Here is a 25,989-nt window from a genome sequence, read left to right as displayed (position 1 = left end):
CTGTTGTGTATCTGCTATTTGCTCTGGCTGATGTTAGTGCACATTTGCTAACAGTGGATTCAAAACAAGTGGAAGACAGGTTTTGCTTTTAAGGAGTTTTCTATCTAGAAAACAAGCTCCATGGTCTTTTCTTTTAAATACTACAGAAGAGGAACAAGTTAGTAAAATGTAGTAAGGACTGTGGCATAGCATCCTAGAGGATGTTGAGAACAGAGTCATGAGTTGGATCCAAGGACCTAATGGCTTCTTGCTGAGAGTGGATCCCTTGCTGGGATACTCAGCAGGCCTGTGAGTGCTTCTATAGAATGCCAGTAACAAAGGAGGCATTTGGAAGTCCAGAAGAAAGACTTTAAAACAAGGAGGATATTTCTCCTGTAGCATAATTTCAGATCCAGTTTCCAAGTTCAAATATGAGTTAATACATTCTCATTTTTAGTTTGAATTTGAGCTTAAATAATATCTGGATGTGAGAGTTTGACTATAAAGCTGAGCATCGAAGAATTGATGCTTTTGAACTGTGGTGTTGAAGAGGACTCTGGAAAGTCCCTTGGACTGCAAGGAGATGCAACCAGTCAATCCTAAAGGAAATCACTCCTGAGTATTCATTGGAAGGAGTGATGCTGAAGCTGAAGCTCCAACCCTTTGGCCACTTGATGCGAAGAACTGACTCATTGGAAATGACCTTGATGCTGGGAAAGATTGAAGGTGGGAGGAGAAGGAGATGACAGAGGATGAGATGGTTGGATGACATCACCAACTTGATGAAAATGAGTTTGAGTAAGCTCTGAAAGTTGGTAATGGACAAGGAAGCCTTGCATGCTGTAGACAATAGGTTTGCAAAGAGTCGGACACAACTGAGCAACTGAACTGAACTGAGTATCTGGAAAACACACTGCTGCTGCTAAGTTGCTTCAGTCGTGTCCAAATCTGTGCAACCCCATAGACGGCAGCCCACCAGGCTCCCCCGTCCCTGGGATTCTCCAGGCAAGAACACTGGAGTGGGTTGTCATTTCTTCTCCAATACAGGAAAGTGAAAAGTGAAAGTGAAGTTGCTCAGTCATGTCCAACTCTTAGCGACCCCATGGACTACAGCCTACCAGGCTCCTCCATCCATGGGATTTTCCAGGCAAGAGTACTGGAGTGGGTTGCCATTGCCTTCTCCGGGAAAACACACTAACATAATTTTATTTTCAAATGAGAAAGCCCTCTAGTATTCCATACAATCCATCTTCTAAGTACATATTCAATATGGAAGATTATTGTTTTTTCATTATTTTCTTATTCACTCAGTAAGCACATATCAAGCATGTACTATGTAAAATAGTGTGCTAGGAATATAGAGTAGAAATAAAAAAAAAAGGAATAATCTCATTGAGATGCTCACTTTACATGCTTCTATAAATGAACCCTGAGATGTTATTAGAGGTTCTAGTAGGACAGATAAGCATTGAGTGTGCCCTTGACCTAGGAACCATCTTTCTTGCTGAGAGGAATATCTTTTCCCAATGAACATGATGTTTGGGTAGGATCACATGATCCAGATGAGTTGACCAACTCTGGTCTCCAAGAAAGTGAGTGATATTATAGACAGACAACCCTTCTTTCTTTCTTTTTATTAATTATTTTTCTGTGCAGGATCTTTGATCTTCATGGTGGCATGCGGGATCTTTAGTTATGGCCTATGAACTCTTAGTTGCTGCATGTGGGATCTAGTTCCCTGGCCAGGGATCGAATCTGGGCCTCTTTGCATTGGGAGTGTGGCAAATTAGCTATCGGACCTCCAGGGAAATCTCTGATGAACTTTATTTTTTTAAACAAATCAAAATCTAGTGGGGAAGACAGACGTGTAAGGCATAGAGTTAATCATTTCATGAGGGGGATATGTAAGGTGCCGCAGAAGCACAGGATAAAGTGACAGAGAAGGGTTTCTGGTTGGCTCCTTAGAGTAGGCGGCCCTGGGCTTTAGAAGAGCTGGGAGCTCACCAGGGTGTGAACGTGGGCGAGCATTGCTGGCAGGATGAACATCTTGTGCCTCTGAATAGCATTTATCACTTTCTTCCTTATGGCTTCTGCTTTCCTGCCTCAAACTGTGGGCTCCTCCATGCCTGATGGAGCTGTGTCTTAATTGTCTTTGCAGCCCATTATCTAGCAGTGTGTTTTTCAAATTGCTATTTTAGCTTGATGGACTAAAGTTGCACTGGAAACGCTTTCAAGTAGACTCTAATGGTAAGAATGGAATATGTAGACTATTTCCTCCTCAATATGAATTGGGAAGTGGGAAGTCAAAGACTTTTGATTCAAACCCTGGTTTACCCCTCATTGGCTTGTATAATCTGGAGTATGACACCCTCGATGAAACTTTTCTATATAATAAAAATGAGAGAAATGTTATCTACTTTATATGTTGGTTTGAAGACTGAAAGAGATAATGTGTATGGTGTGATTAGCATAATCACATATTCACATATTAATTCCCCATACCCACTTATAACACGCTTCTTAAGCTGATTTTGAATTTAGTTGCTACTTTCTTTGGAAGAAAAATTTAAGGGCCTGGCATATAGTCCACCAAAAAGAATAAAAATTCTACTAGTGTGAAAAATAATCGTGTTTATAGCCTCATACACTTTCATACATATTGCTATGTATCCACATATTGCAAATAGATTGTGTTTAGATGATTCTTTCAGGGAAGATGCTCTAGTTGGCTGATGGTTGTATGTGAGTCCCAGATGTGCTCTGGTGAGATGGCATCTGGAAAATCAGGAGGCTATTTGCAGGATGCCATCAGCATTTAAAATGTTAAATTTAAAAATCCTGAATATACATTTTGCTGCAGAATCCTTACAGATAAATAATAACCCAAGATAAGTGTTTAAGAAAAAAATTTTTTTGAGAAAAACACCTAAAGATTCTCTCCATGAATCTCTGTGAATTAGGAAGAGTGGGCTGTTGTTTGATTTCAGGAATGTGATGAGCACCCCTGTTCCTTGGCAGCAGGGTTTGACTACCTCTGGTCTGTTAGACTGAACAATTTCAGTGCAAACCAGTTCTAAATTATTATAGACATTTCTTAAACTGATATCACTCTAAATATAGACCCAGCCTTGAGAGAGGTGGATCATTTGGGGGAACAGTCAATTTCTGGAATAATAATAGAAGACTTAGCTTAAGCACTCAGCATGCATGCGTGTGCTAAGTCACTTCAGTTGTGTCTGACTCTTTGCTGTGTAGTCCACCTATCTCTTCTGTCCATGAGATTCTCCAGGCAAGAATAATGGAGTGGGTTGCCATGTCCTCCTGCAGGGGATCTTCCCTACCCAGGGGTTGAACCCACATCTCTTATGTCTCCTGCGTTGGCAGGTGGGTTCTTTACCATTGTTTTCATTGTTGTTCATTTGCTCAGTCATGTCTGACCCTTTGCGACCCCATGGACTGGTGAAGGACTGGCTTCCCTGTCCTTCACTATCTCCTGGAGCTTGCTCAAGCTCTTGTCCACTGATGCCATCCAACCATCTCATCCTCTGTCATTCCCTTCTCCTCCTGCCTTCGATCTTTCCCTTTTATGTGTTTCCCTTGATTAAAACACCCAGGACAGAGGGTTTTTAAAAAGTATTTATTTATTTAGCATTAGAAGCTCAGAGTCTTAACCACTGGACCACCAGGGAAGTCCCTGGGCAGAGGGTTTAAGTGGCTTGCTCTGTATGAGAGAGTTAACATTCCTGGGAAAAATTCCCATGTAAGAAGGGGTGAGTGTTTTGTTTTTTTGATCCTTTGGGACAGAAGAAAGTCATTTTCTTTTGAAGAATGTTACAGCATAACTTCCAATTCTGTCCTCTTCTCCAGCCATATTTTCTGGTACAGCTCCTTTCTCCAAATACATTCTATGATGCAGACACGTTGAGCTGTTAGTGATGGATTTAGGAGGAATTCACAGAGCTGCAAAAGAGAAATATGCTGCAACATATTTTGTCTTAGCACATGCTATTGCTTTTGCCTGGAATATCCTTCACCCTGGTGTCTGCAGTAAAGCTTTTATTCATCCTTTAAGATTCTCCTGACGTGATACCTGTTCACTGAAGTTTGCTTCAACATTCCAAAGCAGTTAGTTGATTTTTTTTTCCTCTGGGCTCTACTGGCACATTTAATATCTCAGTCTTAGCACTTACCACACTATTTTGTAATTTCCCTGCTTATCTGTCTGTCTACTTGGGACACACTTTCTTAGCTGTCTACCAAAATCTTTACCCCATCTCTTCTCTTTCTTACTGATAGAGTCTTAATGTTATTCAGATATCCAGCTTTAAGGAAAACTGGGCTTCCTCCTCAGCCTCTGGGAGTCAATTTTGATTAACCTAAGCCTGTAGAGGAAATTCTAACCTGCCTGCCAGTAACTGGTTTTAGTTTGAGTATGTGATGCAATTCTGACCAAGGAGGGGAAATCAGCGGTGGAGATATTTCTGAAGCTTGATTGCACATGTGAATCGCCTGGGATTTTTCTACAAGGTAGATTTTGAGTCTGTTGGTCTGGGGTGGAGCTGAGGAGCCACCTAATAAGTCCCTAGGGAAGACAGATCCACATGCTTCCAGTCTGAGGACCACACTGAGTAAGTAGTAAGCTAAGGGGGCTTCTAGGTTAAGTTTCTTTACTTTAAAAAGTTTTTAACAGTATTTTTTTTGGAAGTATAGTTGATTTGCAGTGTGGTATTAATTTCTGAAGTACAGCAAGTGATTCATATATATATAAATAACCTAGATAATGGGCTTCCCTGCTAGCTCAGCTGATTAAGAATCCACCTGCAATGCAGGAAACCCCGGTTCAATTCCTGGGTTGGGAAGACCTGCTGGAGAAGGGATAGGTTACCCACTCCAGTATTCTTGGGCTTCCCTGGTTATATATATAAATTCTTTTAAAAATATTCGTTTCCATTCTGGTTTATCACGGGATACTGAATATAGTTCTCTGTGCTATGCTATAGGACCTTGTTGTTTATCCATTCTATGTAAGAGCTTACATTTGCTAACCTCAACCTTCTACTCCATCCCTTCTCCAACCCCTCCTTGGCAACCACAAGTCTGTTTTCTCTATCTGTGATTCTTTCTGTTTCATAACTATTTTCACAGGTCATTTGTGTCATATTTTAGATTCCACATACAAATGATATCATATTGTACTTGTTTTTCTCTTTTTTATTTACTTTACTTAGTATGACAATCTCTAGTTGTATCAGTGTTGCTGCAAATGGCATCATTTTGTTGTTTTTTATGGCTGAGTAGTGCTCCGTTACATATATGCATTACATACTTTTTACCTATTTATCTGTCAATGGACATTTAGGTTGTTTTCATGTCTTGGCTATTGTGAGCAGTGCTGCTGTGAACACATAGGGGCATGTATCTTTTGAATTATACTTTTGTCTGGCTATATGGCCAGGAGTGAGATTATTGGATCATACAGTAATTCTATGTTTAGTTTTCTGATGAACCTCCGCAGTGTTTTCCATGGTAGCTGTACCAGCTTATATTCCTACCAACAGTGTAGGAGGGTTCCGTTTTCTCCACACCCTCTCCAGCCATCATTAAAAAAATCTACAAGTCTCTTTACTTCTAAAAAAAAGACCTGAGAGAAAAACAGGTGCTTTGAAATCTCTGAAATCAGCTGTGTGAAGTGTTTCCTGGAGCAGGTGTATTGTGATGTCAAGGAAGTAGCCAGCATACTGAGGATGACGGAATGAAAAGATGGAGATGGGACTTCCCCAGTGGTCCGGTGGTTTAAGCCTCCGGGTTTCCATAGCACAGGACATGTGTTCATTTTCTGGTTGGGGAACTAAGATCCATCTGCTGCCAATGCAGCCAAAAAAAAGGGGGGGGGGAACAGAGTTCTTTCTTTTTCTTTCTAAATAAACAACTAAATAAATTAGTTGTTATGCTGTGCTATGCTTAGTCGCTCAGTTGGGTCCAACTCTTTGAGACCCCATGGACCGTAGCCCACCAGGCTCCTCTGTCCATGGGGATTCTCCAGGCTAGAATACTGGAGTGGGTTGCCATGCCCTCCTCCAGGGGATCTTCCCAACCCAGGGATTGAACTCAGATCGCCTGAATCACAGGCGGATTCTTTACCATCTGAGCCACCAGGGAAGCCCAAATTTGTTATCAGGTATACAATATACACTATTTTTCTTGGTCATAGATTTTTTTAAATTTTATTTTTATTTTTTTAACATCAAAAACATTTTGTTTGGGGTATAGCTGATTAACAAAGTTGTAATAGTTTCAGGTGAACAGGGAAGGGACTCAGCCATACATATACCTGTATCCATTCTCCCTCAAACTCTCTTCCCAAACCCAGTTCTAGAGCTGATGTTGTAAAGTCTGGAACTGTGCAACCACAACACATTTTATTGCTTATGTTCCAGGAGGAGTTATTTTGTAAAATGTTTATTTCAATCATGTATTATGTATATAGTGCATGTATGCAGTCATGATGTAAAATGTCTTCTAACTCTGGGTCATGGTCATAAAGTTTCAAAAACACTAGCCTGGTGAAAGGGCCACTTTTCCCTCTGGGGAACAAAGCATGTACTCTGCATTCCTGCAGGAGGCAAAGCTGTTCCCCCAGCCCCACCTACCAACCAGGCTTCTGTGACATCTCCTACCCATTCTGTCTCCCTGCAGTCACCAAGCCCCATGCTCAGAAGCCCAGCCTAGGAGCTGTCTCCTTTCCAAACTTTTCTGACTCTCTGAGGGAACAGCACTCACTGGTGGCTCAGTGGTAAAAGAATCTGCCTACCAGTGCAAGAGATGTGGGGGTTCGGTCCCTGAGTCAGGAAGATCAGCAGGAGAAGGACATGGCAACCTGCTCCAGTGTCCTTACTGGAAAATCACGTGGACAGAGGAGCCTGGTGGGGCTACAGGCCATGGGGTCACAAAGAGTCGGACGCGATGGAGTGACTGAGCCCTGTGATCTCCTCGTTCAGCTGCTGCTTGTACTTGGCACCGTGGCTTCTCTGAGCCCCTTACGTGGCCTGGCCTCATACTGGCTGGCTGGCTCCATGCCAGATCGCAGAGATCCCAGACAGGGCTGTTTGACCCTTGGGTCCAGATGTCTGCGCTCTGTCCCAGTGGAAAATGGGCTGGGTCAGCATTTGGGGCTCAAGGGGCTTTGACAAGTTAACCACCTGGAATTTTGGACCAGATCTTGCTATGCCTGCTTCTTGGAGTGCTGAGGGAGGGGTACCTTTAAAGATAGGACTTTGGTCCTGATGCTGAAGCATCACTCTGGAGACTGTTGGGAGGCACTCCAGCCCTGCAAAGCCACTCTAGGAAAGGGGATGTAGAAACTCACCTCCCCATCATTTTCCCTCCCTTCCTGTCCCAAACTCAATCATCATCCCTGTCTTCACTAGCTCTGCAAATCCATGTCTGGGGTGCTAACATGAGAAATGTTAGTACCTTTCATTTTTTCTATATACACCCAGCTCTGCATCAAGAAATCCAATCCTGATGCCAAGGGAGAGCTTTAGAAACTTCCTGTGCTATGAAAACTTTCCCAGTCTCCCTTGCTGGAATTAACTGTGCTTTCCTCCAGGCCCCTCTGGGTTTTGTTTGTGCCTCTTTTTGAGCACTTGTCACATGCTGCCTCATTGTAGTTATTTTGCTTTCTGTCTGGCTTTCTGTATGTGCTTCTGAGCTCCTTGAAACTGTGTTTTATTCATCATCACTCAGCAAACTGCTGTGCATTCAGCGGGTGCCACACACATTGTAGGGCTGATTTGCTATTATTTTCAGGGTTAAAAGTGGTCAGTGACTTCGTGGTCAATGACAAGGTGCCAAGACGGATCAGTGGAGGGATCAACAGCCTTTTCAGCAAATGGTGTCAGGGAAAATGCATATCCACATGCAAAACAAATGAAGTTGGACCCTTGGTTTTGTGGTTTAGTCACTCAGTCGTGTCTGACTCTTGCAATCCCATGGACTGTAGCCCACCAGGCTCCTTGTCCATGGGATTCTCCAGACAAGAGTACTGGGGTAGGTTGCCATTTCCTTCTCCAAGTTGGACCCTTACCTTATGGTATATACAAAACTCAAAATGGGTCAAAGACATAAATATAAGAGCTAAAGCTATAACATTCTTTGGAGAAAACATAGGGGGAAAGCCTCATAACACTGGTGTCAGTTCAGTCAGTCGTGTCCGACTCTTTGCATGCCTGCTAAGTTGCTTCAGTCCTGTCTGACTCTTTGTGGCCCTATAGACTGTAGCTGGCCAGACTCCTCTGTCCAAAGGATTCTCCAGGCAAGAATACTGGAGTGGGTTGCCATTTCCTTCTCCAAGTTGGACCCTTACATTATGGTATATACAAAACTTAAAATGGGTCAAAGACCTAAATATAAGAGCTAAAACTATAAAAAGCTTTGAAGAAAACAGGGGAAAAGCTTTATAACATTGGTGTGCCTGCATGCTAAGTTGCTCCAGTCATGTCTAACTCTTCGTGACCCTATGGACCATAGCCGGCCAGATTCCTCTGTCCATAGGATTCTCCAGGCAAGAATACTAGAGTGGGTTGCCATGTCCTCCTGCAGGGGATCTTCCTGACCCAGGGATTGAACTTAAAGAGTTTCTTAAGTCTCCTACATTGGCAGGTGGGTTCTTTACCACTGGTGCTACCTGGGAAGCCCATTCATAACATAGGATTTGGTGATAAATTCTTGGCTATGGTACCAAAGTCACAGGTGAAAAAAGAAAAAATAGACAAATAACTCTCTCACTCTAAGAGTGTTTAACTTGCAGAATGGGAACTGCGCTCCGATTAACCACAACTCCCCACCACCCCTCCCCTCTGTCTCCGTCAACCACTATTCTACTTTCTGTTTCTACAAATTTGACTGCTTTAAACACCCATAGGAGTGAGTTCAACCGTTTGTGGTTGGCTTATTTCACTTAGCATGAGGTCCTCAGGTTTAGCCGTGTTATAGCATAATAGCATGTGTCAGAATTTCCTTTCTTCTAAGGCTGAATATATTTTTTTGACTTTTAACACATATTTTATGTTCTGTTTCCACCTCCTGTGCTCCCCACCCTCACCAGTTTCAAACAGGCTTTTGTACTCTGTGTTATTCTTCCTTATCTCAGGCATTTTTGCGTTTGCATTGCATTTTTAAGTCAAATCAAGCTGTTAATAGGCTGAAAAGTCAGTTACACAAAAATTTTCAATGAAAATTACATGAAGACACGAAAAATATCATTAGTGCAAATCTATTTGTGATTCAATTTCTTTTTAAAAAATTTATTTTATTGAAGTATAATTGATTTCCAATGTGTACTAATCTCTGCTATACAGAAAAGTGATTCATATATGTATGCAGTCTTTTTAATATTCTTTTCCATTATGGTTTCTCACAGGATGTTGAGTATAGTCCCCTGTGCTATACAGTACGAACTTGTTGTTTATCCATTCTATACATCATAGTTTGCATCTGCATCTGCTAATCCCAAACTCCCAATCCATCCCCCCCCCGCCCCCCACCTCCCATCCCTACCTTGGCAACCATGAGTCTGTTCTCTATGTCTTGAATCTGTTTCTGTTTTGTAGATAGGTTCATTTGTGTCATATTTTCGGTTCCATAGATAAGCAATATTATATGGTATTTGTCTTTCTCTCTATGACTTCCTTCAATTAGTATGATAATCCCTAGGTCCATCTATGTTGCTGCAAATGGCACTGTGTCCTTCTTTTTCGTGTCTGAGTAGTATTTCGTTCTGTATATGTACCGCATTTTCTTTATCCATTCATCTGTTGATGGACATTTAGGTTGCTTCCATGTCTCGGCTATTGTAAATAGAGCTGCTATGAACATAGGGGTGCATGTTTCTTTTTGAATTATGGCTTTGTCCAGATACATATTCAGGAATGGGGTTGCTGGATCATACGGCAACACAATTTTTAGTATTTTGAGGAAACTTCATACTGTTCTGCACGTGGCTATACAAATTTACATTCCCACCAGCAGTGTAGGAGGGTTACCTTTTCTCCACACCTTCTCCAGCATGTTATTTGTAGACTTTTAAATTATGGCCATTCTGACTGATGTGAGGTGATAGCTCATTGTAGTTTTGATTTGCATTTCTCTAATAATTTGAGATGTTGAGCATCTTTACATCTGCCTGTTGGCCATCTGTATATCTTCTTTGGAGAAATATCTACTTAAATATTCTGTCCATTTTTTTTTATTGGGTTGTTTGTCTTTTTGTTATTGAGTTATATGAGCTGTTTGTATATTTTGGAAATTAAGGGCTTGTTGGTCACATGTGATTCAAATTCTTGAGAATAAATAACTGGTGAAACTCAAAGAAGAACCAGTTGGAGATTATTGCTTTTGCATTTTCCTAAAATCTAAGCCACTGAAGACATAACTAAAGACCGGTGGGGATGGAACATATTGGGGGAGTTAGGAAAGAAGAGCAGTCTTAGGTGTAGCAAAGGAAAGATGACTTTCTCAGGACAGGAAGGGATGGCGATCAGAGCGTGAAGGGGCAGCAGGGACCTCAGAGGTGAGGTTAGTGGAGGCTTGAGGTCTTTGGACTCCAGAACTTGGCAAAGATTCCATGCCTCACATGTGAGGTGGAAGGCAAGAACTTCAGTGAACCATGTGAGCTTGGATCTGAGAAAACCACAGCAACTACCCCCTGACTGGGGGGAAGGGTCTTTGCTTCATTTTCCAGGCACTTCCCAAGCTTCCTGGGTTCTAGTGAGATTATGACTGATATTGAGTTTCTTCAGATTCAATGGGATGGGTCCTAATTCCAAATTAAACTGACCTTAGTAGAATGGCATTTCCATTGCACTCGAATTTGTGGACTGAAATTCATTCCCACTATGCTCTACAGTTTTCTTCAATCTTTCTCTCTCCTAAATGAAAAGCATTGTAATTAACTTATGTGCTTCAGAGCATAGGGGTTTACAGAACAGTGCGTTAGTAGATGTGAAAACACTTCAAAAAGTTATTAACATTGAATAAATGAAAAGGAAGAAACAGTAAAGCCTGGCTCAGAGTGAAAACCTTCATCTCATTAATCCAGAAAGCTCCAATAATCCTGAGACCTGGCAAAACTAGAGCGAGTAACTCTCTTTAATAGTGTATGATCAACAATATTAGCTTGAATAGCTTACTATCTTTTATCATCAGAGGTTCCTGGAGAGCAGGAACTAGTAAGGAGCCCAGCTAAAGAGGTCACCACTTTTGTATTACAATTTTTGATAAACAAAAGGGAAGAGAGGGAAGAAAGGAGAGCAAAAATTGCTGTCTCTACCTTCTTCCTGCAGTTCTACTTTGCATCTTAATAATGTAGGCACTCTTGGGAAGAGTAAGTTAGGGTAAGAGTAAGCTGCTGTCAGTCATTTACATTTGCACTCAACTCTTTCACCCACCTGAACAGACTTGCTGGAGAGAGTGGACCCTGTGAATAGGCAGAGGAAGCCCGCTGCTAGTGAAAAACAACCCCCTTTCTCCAGACAATACAGGGGGATGAGAACAGACATGGGTGACTTTGCAGTCTGGCTCAGGACAGTCTCAAATGTACCAGACCAATCTGCTTTTGATGCAGATGGGAATTTGATAATTTCTACAAGAAATGGTTCAGATTCTTGCCCTTCACTCCAGAGTTTCAGGCTTCAGTCTCCTAACAGTTTAATTCTTAGAGGATCATTTTTTTGTTTTTTTGCTAAGAGGCATTCTTTAGGTTGGCAGCCAGGCTCACTTGAACACAGGCAATCCTGCACATCACAGTGCCCTATCCAAGTGGAAAGAAGTCCAGAGGACAAATTAACCAGGTGTGAATCTCTCAAATGAGAGAACTGTGAGGGGTGGTGGGGTGGCGGAGGAGCAGCATCTGTCTGGTGTTTGCTAGAGCACCAAGCCCAGGAGGATGGGTTGCCTAGCAGCTCCAGTCACTTCAGGCAGTGCTAGGCAACAAGATGCAGTCTGTCATCTGCGGCCCATCCTGGTTTTCTCCTGGTTTCTAGAAGACAGGCAGATATTTCAGAAGCATCTGATTGGCTTTGCCCTCATTCACTTTACTGTCTGAATCAGGTGTCCTCTTTCTGTCTCCTCTCTACCCTCCACCCCGCTTTGTCTGATATTCAAATGCTCTTCCCACTAGGAGGGGACCTGAACCTTGCAGGGAAATTACGTGCATTTCAGAGAACAGGAAAATGAGAATTTGTCACTTGGATTACATTAGGCATTTCCCCACTTTTCATTCAGCCAGCTCTCTGCGGTCATTTTCAAGGCTTCTTGCTGACGTGCAAATTGTTCAATGCACGAATAGAAATTCACTGATGGCTACCAAGGAAACCAGGTCCTATATTTTATGGTGCAAGCAGCCATTCTATTGCCTTCTCGCTCCTTCACTGCAAGGAGAGAAGAGTTTTGTGGCCGTGCTGGATTTGACTGATTTCTGTAGCCCGTTGTCTTCAGTGTGCACTTTCTACGTGTTAATCCTTATTTGCTGATTAATTTCATGATCATTATTATTATTTCTGCTTTACAACTGGGGAAACAGAGGCTTGGGAAGTTCAAGTCTCTAAGACACAAAGTCCCTTAATGGCCCTGAGTGTCACCTTGATGCCTCCCTAAAGTTGTTGAGACATGACCTCTGTTCCCTGGGAAAATTCTAATCTAGTTGAAAAAACTGTAGTAATTCTGAAATATATTATATATTTAAATCTGAGACCATATGTAATTTAGAGGGATTCAGGCACATGGGAGTTTGTGATGTGGCTTCTTGCAGGGGATAAGACCTGAAAAAGGCTTAAAGAAGCAAGGAGGGGTTTCGGGCTCTCCTGAATCTTCTTCCAGGGAAGCCACTAAAGGGCAAGGCATCTTTGGGTTCTGCAGGCCAGTCTTTAATTTTCAGATGGCAGCACAAAAACTGGAAGCCAAGGGGAACCTAGATTGTACTCTGTTCTCCGTTTTGGTTGAACTTGAACTCACAGTTTCACAGGCCTTATTATGCATGGGTTTTCATCACACCCACCACTGCAGGCAGTCCTGGGGCTGAGCACACTGCCACCTATCCAGAAACTGAGTTGAAAATGGGATAAAGATTAATCCTTCCTGGCACTGCAATGCCCAGTTCCCCAAAGAGGAAACTTAAAAACAAATAGGGGAAATCAAGTGACTCAGAGAGCAGAAAGGGGAAAAACGAATCAGCAAGCTTGGTGCAAGTTCAAAATAAGTAAGATGAGGATTTATAAATGTATGAGCTCTCCTTTCATTTTTAGAGTGGCCTACTCAAAAGTCAATTGTTTCTGGAAAGGAAAGGAGGTCTATGGCATCTAAATGCTCTAATACCTAGGACTCTCCCCACCTCCACACACACACATACACACACACACACACACACACACACACACACACACTACGGCTTGGCTAAGTTATTGATTCTTAGACCATCTGTGAAGGGTATTATGTAGGGCAATGATCTTAAACTTTAACATACATATAAGTCATAACAGACTGATGGTAGGGTCCAGGGGTTTGCATTTCTAACCAGCTCCTGAGTGATACTGATGCTGGGGGTCCAAGAACCGTACTTTGAGTAGCAAGGCTGTCAGGGCTTCCTGATTCAAGTAAGACAATAGGCCAGAGCATCCCAAGTGTCCTTTTTGGCTGTTATTTAAGATCAGAGTATGATTTAAACTGAAACTATCAAAGGTACAAAAATTGACAGACTCATTAAATTTTCCTCTCTTTGTTCTCTGAAAAATTCCTCATCAATATAACCTAATTTTCTCCCCCAGAAGCAATTAGGTTTGAAGTGATGCTCGATGTCACGGTATACAATCTCTCAGCATCTTTGCTGTAGCACTTTGCAATAGGTGTTACTACATTTGTATTCACGGTGAGAAAGTTGATAGTAAGTGCTGAAGTCAAGGCTAGCACCCAGATCATTTGCCTTCAAACCCTAGACCGTACGTCTAAACCATGTATAAACACCTCACAGACCCCTGAGAAGGTGAGAGGGAGCAGGTATTTATAAACTCAGCTGTGCCCCATCTGCTAGGTTGTCACGGACACTTTAGGGAGAGGGAGGCGTGGGTTGCAGGGAGAAGTAATGTTGGATCAGTCAGCTCTGGGGGAAGACGGGGGATTGTGTTCAGTGTGACCTTTTCCACCTGGTGCCTCCTTCCTTCCTTCTTTTTTAATCTTCTCTTCCTATCTACTCCCTGTATAGCCACACCCAGGTAGGCTGCTCTCAGTCTCACCTGGCCTGGAGGACCCAGAGAAATATGACTGGAACACATTTTAAAAATGGGATATATTTAATCTATCAATTTCCTTGTTCCAGAAGTAAAGACATTAATAACAATATGTACTTCCTCCACCACCCTTTCCAGGGAGGCTGGGAAGACTTTTGAGAAGATTGAGAAGAGTTTCTTTCTTTCTCTTCTTAAATGTGGAGGATTTCTTTTGCCTTCTTCTTCTGTTTTTTTAATAGTTATTTATTCAGCTGTGCCGGGTCTTAGTTGAGGCACATGGGATCTTCAGTCTTTGCAGTCACATGCAGTATCTTTTTGGTTGTAGAATGCAGAACTGACCAGGGATTGAACCCAGGCCCCCTGCATTGAGAGTGCAGAGTCTTAGCTATTGGACCCCCAGGGAAGTCCCAAGGACAGAATTTCTAACCATGGATTTGGAAAGATTTTCATTTGTATGTGGGGGAGGGGGGTTAGTGATGAAGGAGAATATGGAGGAGGGGGCATCGCTGCCCACAGGTGCTCAGATCCACCCCTAGAAGTGTCAGCTGAGGTATGGGGAGAGGGCATGTCCCCACTCAGCGCCAGTATATACCATGGCTTTTAAAAGGCACTTGACACTGTTTAAAAGAAAACAAAACAAAGTCATATTAGGTGAGTTTATTCAACTGGTTTGGAAATGGCCCTGAAGTATGAACACAGGCTGTGGAGACAAACAATGATTAATAGCAATGTCTGCTGGGCTGCTCGAGGGACCTTTATTACATTTTATCTAACAGCCTCATTAATGGTCTAGAAGAGGTAGACGCTAACAGAACTTTAATTAAATTCATGGTGGATATTAAATTGGGAGTGATTGTGAATCTCAGGAAAGGCAGAAAGGCAACCTAAGAGGACACAAGAAGGAGAAGATAAAATAAAATCCAGCATTGAGAGGCGAAGAGAAAGGCCTTCCAAACACGATTTTCATGGAAGTGGCAAGGGTTTTCAGGTTGGCATGTTGTATGTCCGACACTGTCCTGGTTGCTTAGGGGTGTTGGCTCATTTGTTCTTTCCAATAGCCTTGGGGCAGGTGCTGTTGTAGTTCTTATCTTGCAGGTAAGGAGACTGAAGCAGGAAGAGGTGAAGTGGTTTGCACAAAGCACACAAGTGACAAATGGTTAGAAGTTTTAAAAAAAACAAAACCTTTGAGACTTTTTGTCTTTTATTTCTTTTCCTCTACAGTTATAAAGCAGTAGTAAAACCGTGCTTTAAAAATGTTTCTCTTCATGTGGTTTTAGTGGAAATGTATATTTTGTGTATTAGTTTAAGGATAACCTATTTAAATAATTGCTTTTCAGACAGAGATGTTCATAGTATCCATCTCATTACCACCGTGAATTTGGGCATCTGGTCTGCCTTCTCTGAAAGGGGCAGTGACCATGGGCTCTGCCCTTTCTCAGGAAATATACTGTGTGGTTGGGACCCTGATGTGCTTGCTACTGCCGTGTCACCCAGCTTCTAGATGAGAGCCCGGCACTCAGGTGACGTTCAAGAAATAATTATTAAACGCATGTCTATTAGGCCACATCAGTTTTGCCCCAGCTTCCATTTGGAATTCAGAAAGCACTAGGTAGTGATTTTAATGGCAGAGAGAAGAGCTGCAGATGCTGCAGAGTGGCACACGTCTGCTCTGTGCGTGTAGGGGCTTGAGCTACACCTCAACAATTGCCATTCCTAACACGCAGCCCGAGTAAGGACCTCATCCCGGTGTCCTTGCTGGTGCTGAGGTCTCGGGGCTAGGCTCTATCTCCTGCCTTCACAGGGCTGGGAGAAGCAAACGAGAGCAGGGCTAAGAAGGTATGTGTCAACTATGAGGAACAGCTTAAATGCTAATTGCTTTCTTATAGCTAGGACCTTACATGGGTGCTTATCAAGTTTCATATATCCCAGGACACTGTTTGGAGAATAGTTAAGCTAGTTTGGGGCTTCCCTGGTGGCTCAGAGGTTTAAGCGTCTGCCTGCAATGCGGGAGACCTGGGTTCGATCCCTGGGTCAGGAAGATCCCCTGGAGAAGGAAATGGCAACCCACTCCAGTATTCTTGCCTGGAGAATCCCATGGACGGAGGAGCCTGGAGGGCTAGAGTCCATGGGGTCACAAAGAGTCGGACATGACTGAGCGACTTCACTTTCACTTAAGCTAGTTTAAGAATTCAAATAAATTTACTGTAACACAGAGAGGCCAAGAGAGTGTGGCTCATCTCTAAAGGAACAGGTTGCAACAGACCATGGTTTCTCTCCAGGTGAACTTCAGAATCTTTGGGGCTGGGGCCCAGGAATGTTGCTCTTCAAATGCTTCTTGTGATTGTCATGCTTCACCAGGTTTGAGAATAGTGACACGTTCACAAGAAAAACTGTTTTCTACGGGGTTGGTAGGAAGGGGTAGGGCTGGGAGAGCAACTGGCCAGAAGGGTTGGGGAATTTTGAGGAACCTTGACTTATACAGGAGAAGAGGTCATAGGAAATAGTGTCCAAGTCAAGGTCAGGGTGGATGTAGGGCCTCCTGTTGTTCAGCTAAAAGCCAGTGGAGTGTTTAGTGTCTGTGTCAGGAGTGAAGTGGATTAGTAATTGATAGTTCTGGCAACTGAAGATCATCTTGCCGATAGAGGAGAGTTGTTCCTAGGGTCAGCCTTCAGCCATTGATGGAACTCCTTTAGCTAGAGCTGCTAACTAGGTCCCCTTTCCACAGTACCCTCTGACCTACCTATTCCCCGGATATCAGCAGTGGGTGAAAGTGAGAGACAGAGAAAGAGAGAGAGAGAGAGTCTCGGCTCTCTAGTCTGCTCCGGCTGCCATGGCTAAATACTGCAGGCCTGGTGGCTTAAACAGTAGGAATTGATTTTCTCATGGTTCTGGAGGCTACAACCCTGAGGTCAGGTTGTCAACAGGCTTGTTTTCTCCCAAGGTCCCTCTGCTTGGCTTGGAGATGGCTGTCTTCTCCCTCTGTTCTCACATAGTCTTTGCTCCATGTGTATGTGTCCACACAGCCTCTTCTTATAGGGACACCAGTCATATCAGACTAGGGTCCACCCTTATGATCTCATTTTACATTAATCTCCTCTTTAAAGGCCCTGACTCCAAATACAATCATATTGTAAGGTCCTGGAGGTTGGGCTTCAACAGAGAAATTGGGGGTAAGGAGCATTATTCAGTCTGTAACAGAAGTGATGGCAGATCTAGGTTTTAAAGGGCTTCTCTGGCTCCAGGGTGGAGGATGAATGAAGGCCAGGACTGAAAGCCAGAGGCCGTATGAAGCTGCCCTGATAACCCAGTCTTGGCTTATGCCTCACACTGAGACAATTGACACCTGTCTCCGGTGGGGTTTCCACCCTCTGCCCTGTCTCTCATCATAACTTTATTGCATTTTCATGCAGAATATTCTAATGCTATGAAAATCTAAACACTGATTTAGAAGTTATATTTTTTTTAAATGATCAAAGGAAGCACTACAAAATTTTACACTGGAGAGTACTCACAAGATTGAGTTTTTTAAAAAAGCAAAAAAATCTAAAAAATTCCCCAATCATTTAAAGGCAAGAGGGAATCATTTTTGTAACTTAATTATGAAAACATCAGATAAATTAAATCATTTTATATTATCACATTTTTGCTGAAATGTCACTTGAAATAAAAATATATGAACAAATACTAGTGGTCCTTTATAATGTACTTGTCTGAATTGTCAGAGCTTTAGAGAATGAAAGGGGAAAATGATGTTATTTAGCTATTGAAAATTCATTTTATTTTCCAGTACTCGAAAATATGAGAAAATCTGGAACAGCAAATTAGAACACATTAGAATCATATCCCAATTTAAATCATCATCATCATCACATATTCATCATAAGGAAATGCTTTTGAAAGCTTTAAAAGGCACCAGTCTTGAAGAAGCACACCGAGAAAATAAGCCATGACCTAGAATGGAGACAATGACAGATATCAGATTTGTTAGTCATTCAGCAATATGTATTTTGTACCCACTGTGTGCAGTAGATAATCTCAAATGTGGTGATGGGCCACCTGCATTAGAAACACCTGGGAAACATGTCACAAATGCAAATTCTTGAGCTTCATTCCAGACCAAACCCAAACACATGGACAGAAGGCTGAGGCATCAACAACTTGAGGACATTATGTCACTTCAGGTGGTTCTTCAGCCCAGCAAAGTTTGAGGGTCACTGTCAGAGATAAATGTATATTGTGTTATGTGGGTGGGAAAAGAGAAATCAGTTCCACATGTCTGCCCTGAGGATATTTTGGCTGCAACATGTGCATGTGAGATCTTATTAATAGTTCCCTGACCAGGGATTGAACCAGCATCCCCTGCAGTGGAAGCCCGGAGTCTTAACTGCTAGACTGCCAGGGAAGTCCCTGCCCCAAGAATTTACTGTTGGGTGGGGAAGTCTACTTGGAAACATGGAATTATTAGGAAACACATCATAGCATAGAATTTCTTGACTTCAAGAGAACACTGCTGTCATTTAGCCTAATCCTTTCAATTTGCAATGAGCAACTAATACCGAGAGGACTGACCCAGCCAGGATCGTGCTTGGGGCATGTGCTGGGGTGAATCCTGGCCTCTGGCTCAGCATTTTGTCCACTCTGTGGTGACACGTTGACCCTTACCAGCTTATTGGCTCTAATATATTCAGACAAATACAGAAGGGGGTGTTGGTTTCTACTTAAGATGCTTGGTTTTATTCTTTAAGGGGACACATAATCCTTGCTCGTTTTCCACTTTGAAATAATAAAATCTTGCAAGCATTCTTCAAAACATGGCTCTGGGAAAAACTCACCATCTGTGCTTGTTGTTGACTGAACATGGGCTGGAAAAAAAAAAAAAAAGGCCATTCAGACAGTGTTCGTGCCTGTTGGGCTTCACTGATTCCAGGAATTCTGAAGTCATCTCCTGGAATTAATTTTTAACTTATCTAGGTATGTTTCTTAAAATAAATTTTTTATCTTGCTGAGGAAGAAAGTAAAGGGATCAGAGATTATTTTGTCTTAAAAGATTGAGGAGGGTTTACTATCATCGAAGAAGCAAAATGTTTTATGAAAGAACCAGAGAAGAAATAATTCTATTACATTGTGAGGGATCTAAGTGCTAAAGACGGGAACTACCACCAATAAGAAAGTATTGCCATCCTCTTATTGGATGGATTTTGAAGACAAATGGATAATCCCCTCTCTTCTACTTTTCTTTCTGTTTGTTTTTTAATCCAAGGCTGTGGCTTCCATCACTCCTTACATTCTAAAGTCCTCCACACCCTGATTCCCAGCCCCTCCTGTATCAAGGATGGGATGGAGGTCTTCTCATTGCCTGCTGGTCGCTTGGCATCAGGTCCAAAGTTCCCAGATGGCAGACATGGTTCAAAGTTCCATGAGACTCTTGCTGTGTTCACTAGCAGGTTTATCCCCCTTCAAAATCCAGAACCTGTTAACCTGCAGAGCTCAGAGATGCAGGGATAAAAAGCAGAGCTTTCCCATGTGGTAACAAGTGGGGCTAGCCTGGCTCATGAGGTTTCCCAGGTGGCTCAGTGGTAAAGAATCCGCCTGAAAGCAGGAGATGTGGGTTCAACTCCTGGGTTGGGAAGATTCCCCTGGAGAAGGAAATGGCTACCCACTCTAGTATTCTTGCCTGATGTATTCAATCCCATGGACAGAGGAGCCGGCAGACTACAGCCCATGGGGTTGCAAAAGAGGCGGGCATGACTTAATGACTAAACAATCCTGCTCACATCCCTTGGTTTCTGGATCCATGCCTTTTTATCTTCCAACTGGGGACATATCATCATCCATTGGTTACTGATTTAGCAAGTCTACTGTGTCCTGTAGGATACACTGCATCCTAATTGGCTGTTCAGCTCTTCCTGCAGCAGATAATTTTGTCCCTGTTAGGTCAGCAGCTTCTGGGTGATGTGATATGTGAGAGACCACAGGGTTCCCTGGTTGGGTGTTCTCCATCACATCTCCTAGCTGTAAAGTGTGGCTGCTGATGTTTTTTTTTGCAGGTAGTAGTGTTAGAGGACTGTGAGAATGTGAATCAGGCACTCTGGAGCCTTTAGATAGTGGTGCTGGCTGGGGTCCTGGGAACAAAGAAGATAAATTCATATTAGGAATATGTCAGTTCTACTCTACCATGAGTAACATAGATAGCTAGCGGGAAGCTGCTGTAAAGCACAGGGAGCTCAGCTCAGTGCTCTGCGATGACCTAAAGGGGTGGGAGGGGGGGAAGTAGGAGGGAGCTCAAGAGGGAGGGGATATATGTATCAGTTCAGTTCAGTTCAGTTGCTTAGTCGTGTCCAATTCTTTGCAGCCCCATGAACCACAGCACGCTAGATCTCCCTGTCCATCACCAACTCCCAGAGTCTACCCAAACGCATGTCCTTTGAGTTGGTGATGCCATCCAACCATCCCATCCTCTGTCATCCCCTTCTCCTCCTGCCCTCAATCTTTCCCAGCATCAGGGTCTTTTCAAATGAGTCAGCTCTTCACATGAAGTGGCCAAAGGACTGGAGTTTCAGCTTCAGCATCAGTCCTTCCAATGAACACCCAGGACTGATCTTCTTTAGGATGGACTGGTTGGATCTCCTTGCTGTCCAAGGAACTCTCAAGAGGCTTCTCCAACACCACAGTTCAAAAGCATCAATTCTTCAGTGCTTAACTTTCTTTATAGTTCAGCTCTCACATCCATACATGACTACTGGAAAAACCATAGCTTTGACTAAATGGACCTTTGTTGGCAAAATAATGTCTCTGCTTTTTAATATACTGTCTAGGTTAATCATAGCTTTCCTTCCAAGGAGCAAGCATCTTTTAATTTCATGGCTGCAGTCACCATCTGAAGTGATTTTGGAGCCAAAGAAAATAAAGTCTTTTGCTGTTTCCATTGTTTCCCCATCTATTTGCCATGAAGTGATGGGACTGGATGCCATGATCTTAGTTTTCTGAATGTTGAGTGTTAAGCCAACTTTTTCACTCTCCTCTTTCACTTTCATCAAGAGGCTCTTTAGTTCTTTGATTTCTGCCATAAGGATGGTGTCATTTGCTTATCTGAGGTTACTGATATTTCTCCCAGCAATCTTGATTCCAGCTTGTGCTTCATCCAGCCCAGCATTTCATATGATGTACTCTGCATATAAGTTAAATAAGCAGGGTGACAATATACAGCCTGGAAGTACTCCTTTCCCAATTTGAAACCAGTCTGTTGTTTCATGTCCACTTCTAATGGTTGCTTGACCTGAATACAGATTTCTCAGGAGGCAGGTCAGGTGGTCTGGTATTCCCATCTCTCTCAGAATTTTCCACAGTTTGTGGTGATTGACACAGTCAAAGGCTTTGGCATAGTCAGTAAAGGAGAAGTAGATGTTTTTCTGGAATTCTCTTGCTTTTTCTGTGATCCAATGGATGTTGGCAATTTGACCTCTGGTTCCTCTGCCTTTTCTAAATCCATCTTGAACATCTGGGAGTTCACGGTTCACATATGGTTGAAGCCTGGCTTAGAGAATTTTGAGCATTGCTTTGCTAGCATGTGAAATGAGTGCAATTGTGTGGTAGTTTCAACATTCTTTGGCATTGCCTTTCTTTGGGATTGGAATGAAAACTGACATTTTCCAGTCCATTGTCAGCCTCCTCAAAACTCTGTAAGCTGTGAATGGGGGACAAGTGGTTCCTCACCCCCCCCCCCAACCAAAAATAACCTAGGAGCTCCTTTCCACAAAAGGGAGAGTGCATACTGTGCTCCAAACCAAACAGACTGAGAAATCAGATAATCTACTGTATTAAGGATCTTGGTTTCAGTGCTTCTGATCCCTCAGGACCTGGTACCATGTAGAACAATTTTGTTCAGTGATTGTATGACTGAATGAATGAAGAGTGGATGAGTAAATGAATGAGTGAATGAGTGAGTGAACAAAGGCTGGAGAATAGTCTAGATAACCTCTTGAGGTCTTTCTAACCCCATGGGTTTATACACCTCCTGTGAAATAACGTTCTGAAGTCTGCATTTGTGCATGTGTGTGTGAATGTGTGTGTGTATGTTACATAAGCAGGAGCAGGATGGTGAGCATGACCTGAAGGTGGCAAATCTCAAGCTGCCACAGCCATGGGGCACTCAGGTCAGACCGGGTAACTGGGAATCTGGAATGGATGGAAAGGTGAGGCGGCGGCAGCCTGCCCACTGCTTGCCTCCTTCCCTTCCCTGTCAAGGCCCAGGTGGATCAATCAGAAAGCTGAAATGCCGGTGGGAGGAACTTGGGCACCTTGATGCTGGTGTTCATAGGTAACAGAGAGGGTTGAATATGATACTTACAGATGACATGTCCATTCCACAGGACAGTGAGCTGCAGGCATACATTTTGAAGCAACTGCTATTTTGGATTGACTGGGGACACTGTTCCATGTACCCAAATATAAGACACACATTTAGGAATGTTCTCACAGGAACCTGGAAAAGAGAATGACTCATAGAGCCTCACAGGACTGGGTAGAACTAAAAGAGCAATGAGGGGAACGTGACAGAAATACTTTTAACAGATAATTGCACTGGGGTTGCCCAGGGCTGGGAGGTGCTGAAATCAATCAGAGCATCATGCCAGCCTCGTTTAGAGCACAGATCACGTCTAGGCTCCATGCCCTGCGCTTCATGCCTCATTGGTGCTGCTGCTGGAACTCTGAGCAAGTCAGCACCACCTGCCTATGGATTTCTCTTTCTTAGAGAGAAGGGCCAATGACTTGCTAGCTTCCAAATGTCTAAAATTGAAATGTGTGAAATTGGGAATTGCCAACAGATTTACTGAAGCCTGGCAAAGTGTTCTGAAATTCTAGTGGGGACTTCATCACCCAGTAGAGATGAGTGACTTGTTTTTACTGTAGGGATGGCTCGCATGACAGGTGAACCCAAGAGGACTGGGAATAGGGGGTTCTCGCTGACAGAGCATGGTGTCTATATCCCGTGTGGCCTGACGACCTGGGGGGCGCTGGAGCTTGATAGCCAGGATGTGCAGTGAGATAAAGAGATTTCTTTTTCCTTGATCTGTCCTCAAGGAACACGCGTTTAAGAATTATCCTATGTCAGAACCTAAGAGGTATCATTAAAACTGAGTCTGTACGTGGCAGCCTGTAGAAACTTAATGTCTTCCAATGCCATGTCTTGGATTTTTATAATTTTCTTTGGATCTGATGAGCCACACTTACCTGAATAGGATAAGTTTAAAGTAAAAAGAATAAACAAGTCATAGATAGTTACTAATACCATTTTAGTGTGCATGCCTTTTTTGGTGTGCATTTATATATATATATAAAATAAAATAATAATTGTATTTTAAATAAGCAGCAAACTAACAGAAAGATGATGAGGAAGTACATACAAATGCACACATTCATAAAGTGATAGCTGAGAGATCAGTAGCTCATTCCAAGGATAACTGCTTGGAGGACAAGGTCTTTGAACTTAGATTTTCAGTGTAGAAGTGTCCTAGATCCTCAAGTTATCTGTCAAAAAAACCAACCCCCACCCCCCAACAAAAGGCTCTTTCTTTAGAATGGTGGGTGGACAACTTTCTGTATGTGCACATAATGTATATTTTTAAAGGCAATAAAGTTCACAGTTAAGAGCAGGGATGTATTATCTCTCATGTTCAGAGTTGAGAAGGTTGAAGCCAACAGAAAAGAATTGGATGAAATAGGCTGGTGGCAGTGAGTGCTGGCGCCTTGACATAGGGGACAGGGACAGAGACCGTAAGGTGGGCGCTTGAAGGCAAGCACTTGTTAGAAATGCTAGGATTAAATAACCGGTGTGTGAAGAGAAGAATGGGTTAAGAAACCTAAACAGGGCCATTGTTTTTTTAAATTGAAGTATAGTTGATTTCTCCGGTGCCTCAGATGGTAAAGAATCTGTCTATAATGTAGGAAACTCAGGTTGGATCCCTGGATTGGGAAGATGCCCTGGAAGAGGAAATGACAACCCACTCCAGTATCCTTGCCTGGAGAATTCCATGGACAGAGAAGCCTGGCGGGCTACAGTCCATGGGGTTGCAAAGAGTTGAACAAGACTGAGAGACGTTCACACACACACACACCACACACACACACACACACACACACACACACATACACACACACACAGAGTTGATTTACAATGTTGTGTTACTTTAAGGTGTACAGCACAGTGATTCAAACATATATTTGTATCTATGTATCTATCTATTTATTCCTTTTCATATTCTTTCCTCCTATAGGTTATTCCAAAATATTGAGTGTAGTCCCCTGTGCTATACAGTAGGTCCTTTTTGGTTATCTGTTTTGTATGTAGGAGTGTGTATATGTTAAACTCTCAATTTATACCCACCTCCCACCCCCTCCTTAAATAGGGCCATTGTTGGAAATGAAGAAATGAATGAAGCAGGAACGGACAACAGAGATAATAATCAATGGTCAGTGGCCTCCTCTGCCCTGTGATTTTACATGTGGTCCATCCTCATTAATGCTTGTTATCATAAATAATGGCAATATCATTAATAATGATCCCACCAGGAAGAAAGAGAACACTGTCAGCTCCAGGAGAGGCTACGGGTTGGTATCCTACTGTATTTGTGAGCATTTTCTGGTGACCCACGAGCACTCGTACTGCTATTAAAGTCTAGTTAAGGGAGTGCAGACACAGGTAATAGGATAACTAAAACTTCAGGAAGCATGCGGTAGATACCAAGCGAAAGGTCCAGTGGATGGTTGTGAAGAAGTTCATGATGGGAAAAGACCTTATGGGCAATGCAGCTCAAGGCAGGGACCCAAATGCTTAGGCTCCCAGAGACAGAGGGAGCCTGTACAGAAAGACAATTTTACAAATTAATTTTTAATGGAGTCTAGTTGATTTACAACGTTGTGTTAGTTTCTGCTGTACAGCAAAGTGAATCAGTTATGCATATTCGTATATTCGCTCTTTTTTAGATTCTGGTCTCAAATAGATCATTACAGACTACTGAGTAGAGTTCCCTGTGCTATCCAGTATAGAAAGACATTTTGAAGAAGACAGATTTGGTTGCAGATTAGAGCATGCATCCATTATTATAATACATAGACTAGAGCAGATTAGAGGAAAGGCTTTGAGGCAGAGACATGAGTCAAGAGATGGGAATGTGCCAAACGGAAGGCACAGAGGTGGTGATTGGAGGGTTAGAAAGAAAGAAACAAGTGGAAGCATCCACAGAACCAGCTTTCTGGATGCTGGGATCCAGAGAGAAGGTGTAATCAAAGGTGGCTTCAAACCTGGGAGGTGGAGAGAACCATGCTCATCCTGGCAGAATAGATGCTAGATTTAAAAACCAGGTAATGAGCTTGAGATGTGGCAAGTTCCAGGTGCCAGGAGGCGTCCCAGGAGAGGTGTTTGGTAGGCATTTGGTGGTGGATTCTGGTGATAGTTTGGAACTGAATGGTGATGTCGGGGCTGTGTGCATTTAAGTCTTTGTAACTGAAAACTGAGAGTGGGTTTGGAGAGAAAGGTGACTGAAGAGAATACCAGAGAGGTGTGTGTACAGCAGGTCTGTGAAAGGAAGCAGGGGAGGTGGTGGATATGGACAAAGAACATGCCGTTAGAGAGTGAGGCAGACTCAGGATGGCGTGGCTCAGAGAGCCAAGAGTTTCAGGGAGGGATGGGTGGGAGACATGAACTATTATGAAGACCTCAGAGACGATCTGG

The 25,989-nt window shown here is 42.9% G+C and overlaps 1 long non-coding RNA gene across 2 annotated transcripts in view; it reads left to right on the top strand.

The window, feature by feature from the left end:
• Positions 1–4,415: 4,415 nt before the first annotated feature.
• The window catches only part of LOC138446566 (uncharacterized), a 75,863-nt gene continuing 54,289 nt past the window's right edge, over positions 4,416–25,989 (top strand). For both annotated transcript variants that reach the window (XR_011259395.1, XR_011259396.1), the window contains exon 1: positions 4,416–4,607. This is a non-coding gene — a long non-coding RNA (uncharacterized lncRNA). The remainder of the gene's footprint in view (positions 4,608–25,989) is intronic.

Source organism: Ovis canadensis, chromosome 10 (assembly GCF_042477335.2).
Source record: "Ovis canadensis isolate MfBH-ARS-UI-01 breed Bighorn chromosome 10, ARS-UI_OviCan_v2, whole genome shotgun sequence".
Taxonomy (NCBI): domain Eukaryota; kingdom Metazoa; phylum Chordata; class Mammalia; order Artiodactyla; family Bovidae; genus Ovis; species Ovis canadensis.
Note: the sequence above shows the minus strand (reverse complement) of the source record. Positions and strands in the feature narration are given on the sequence as shown.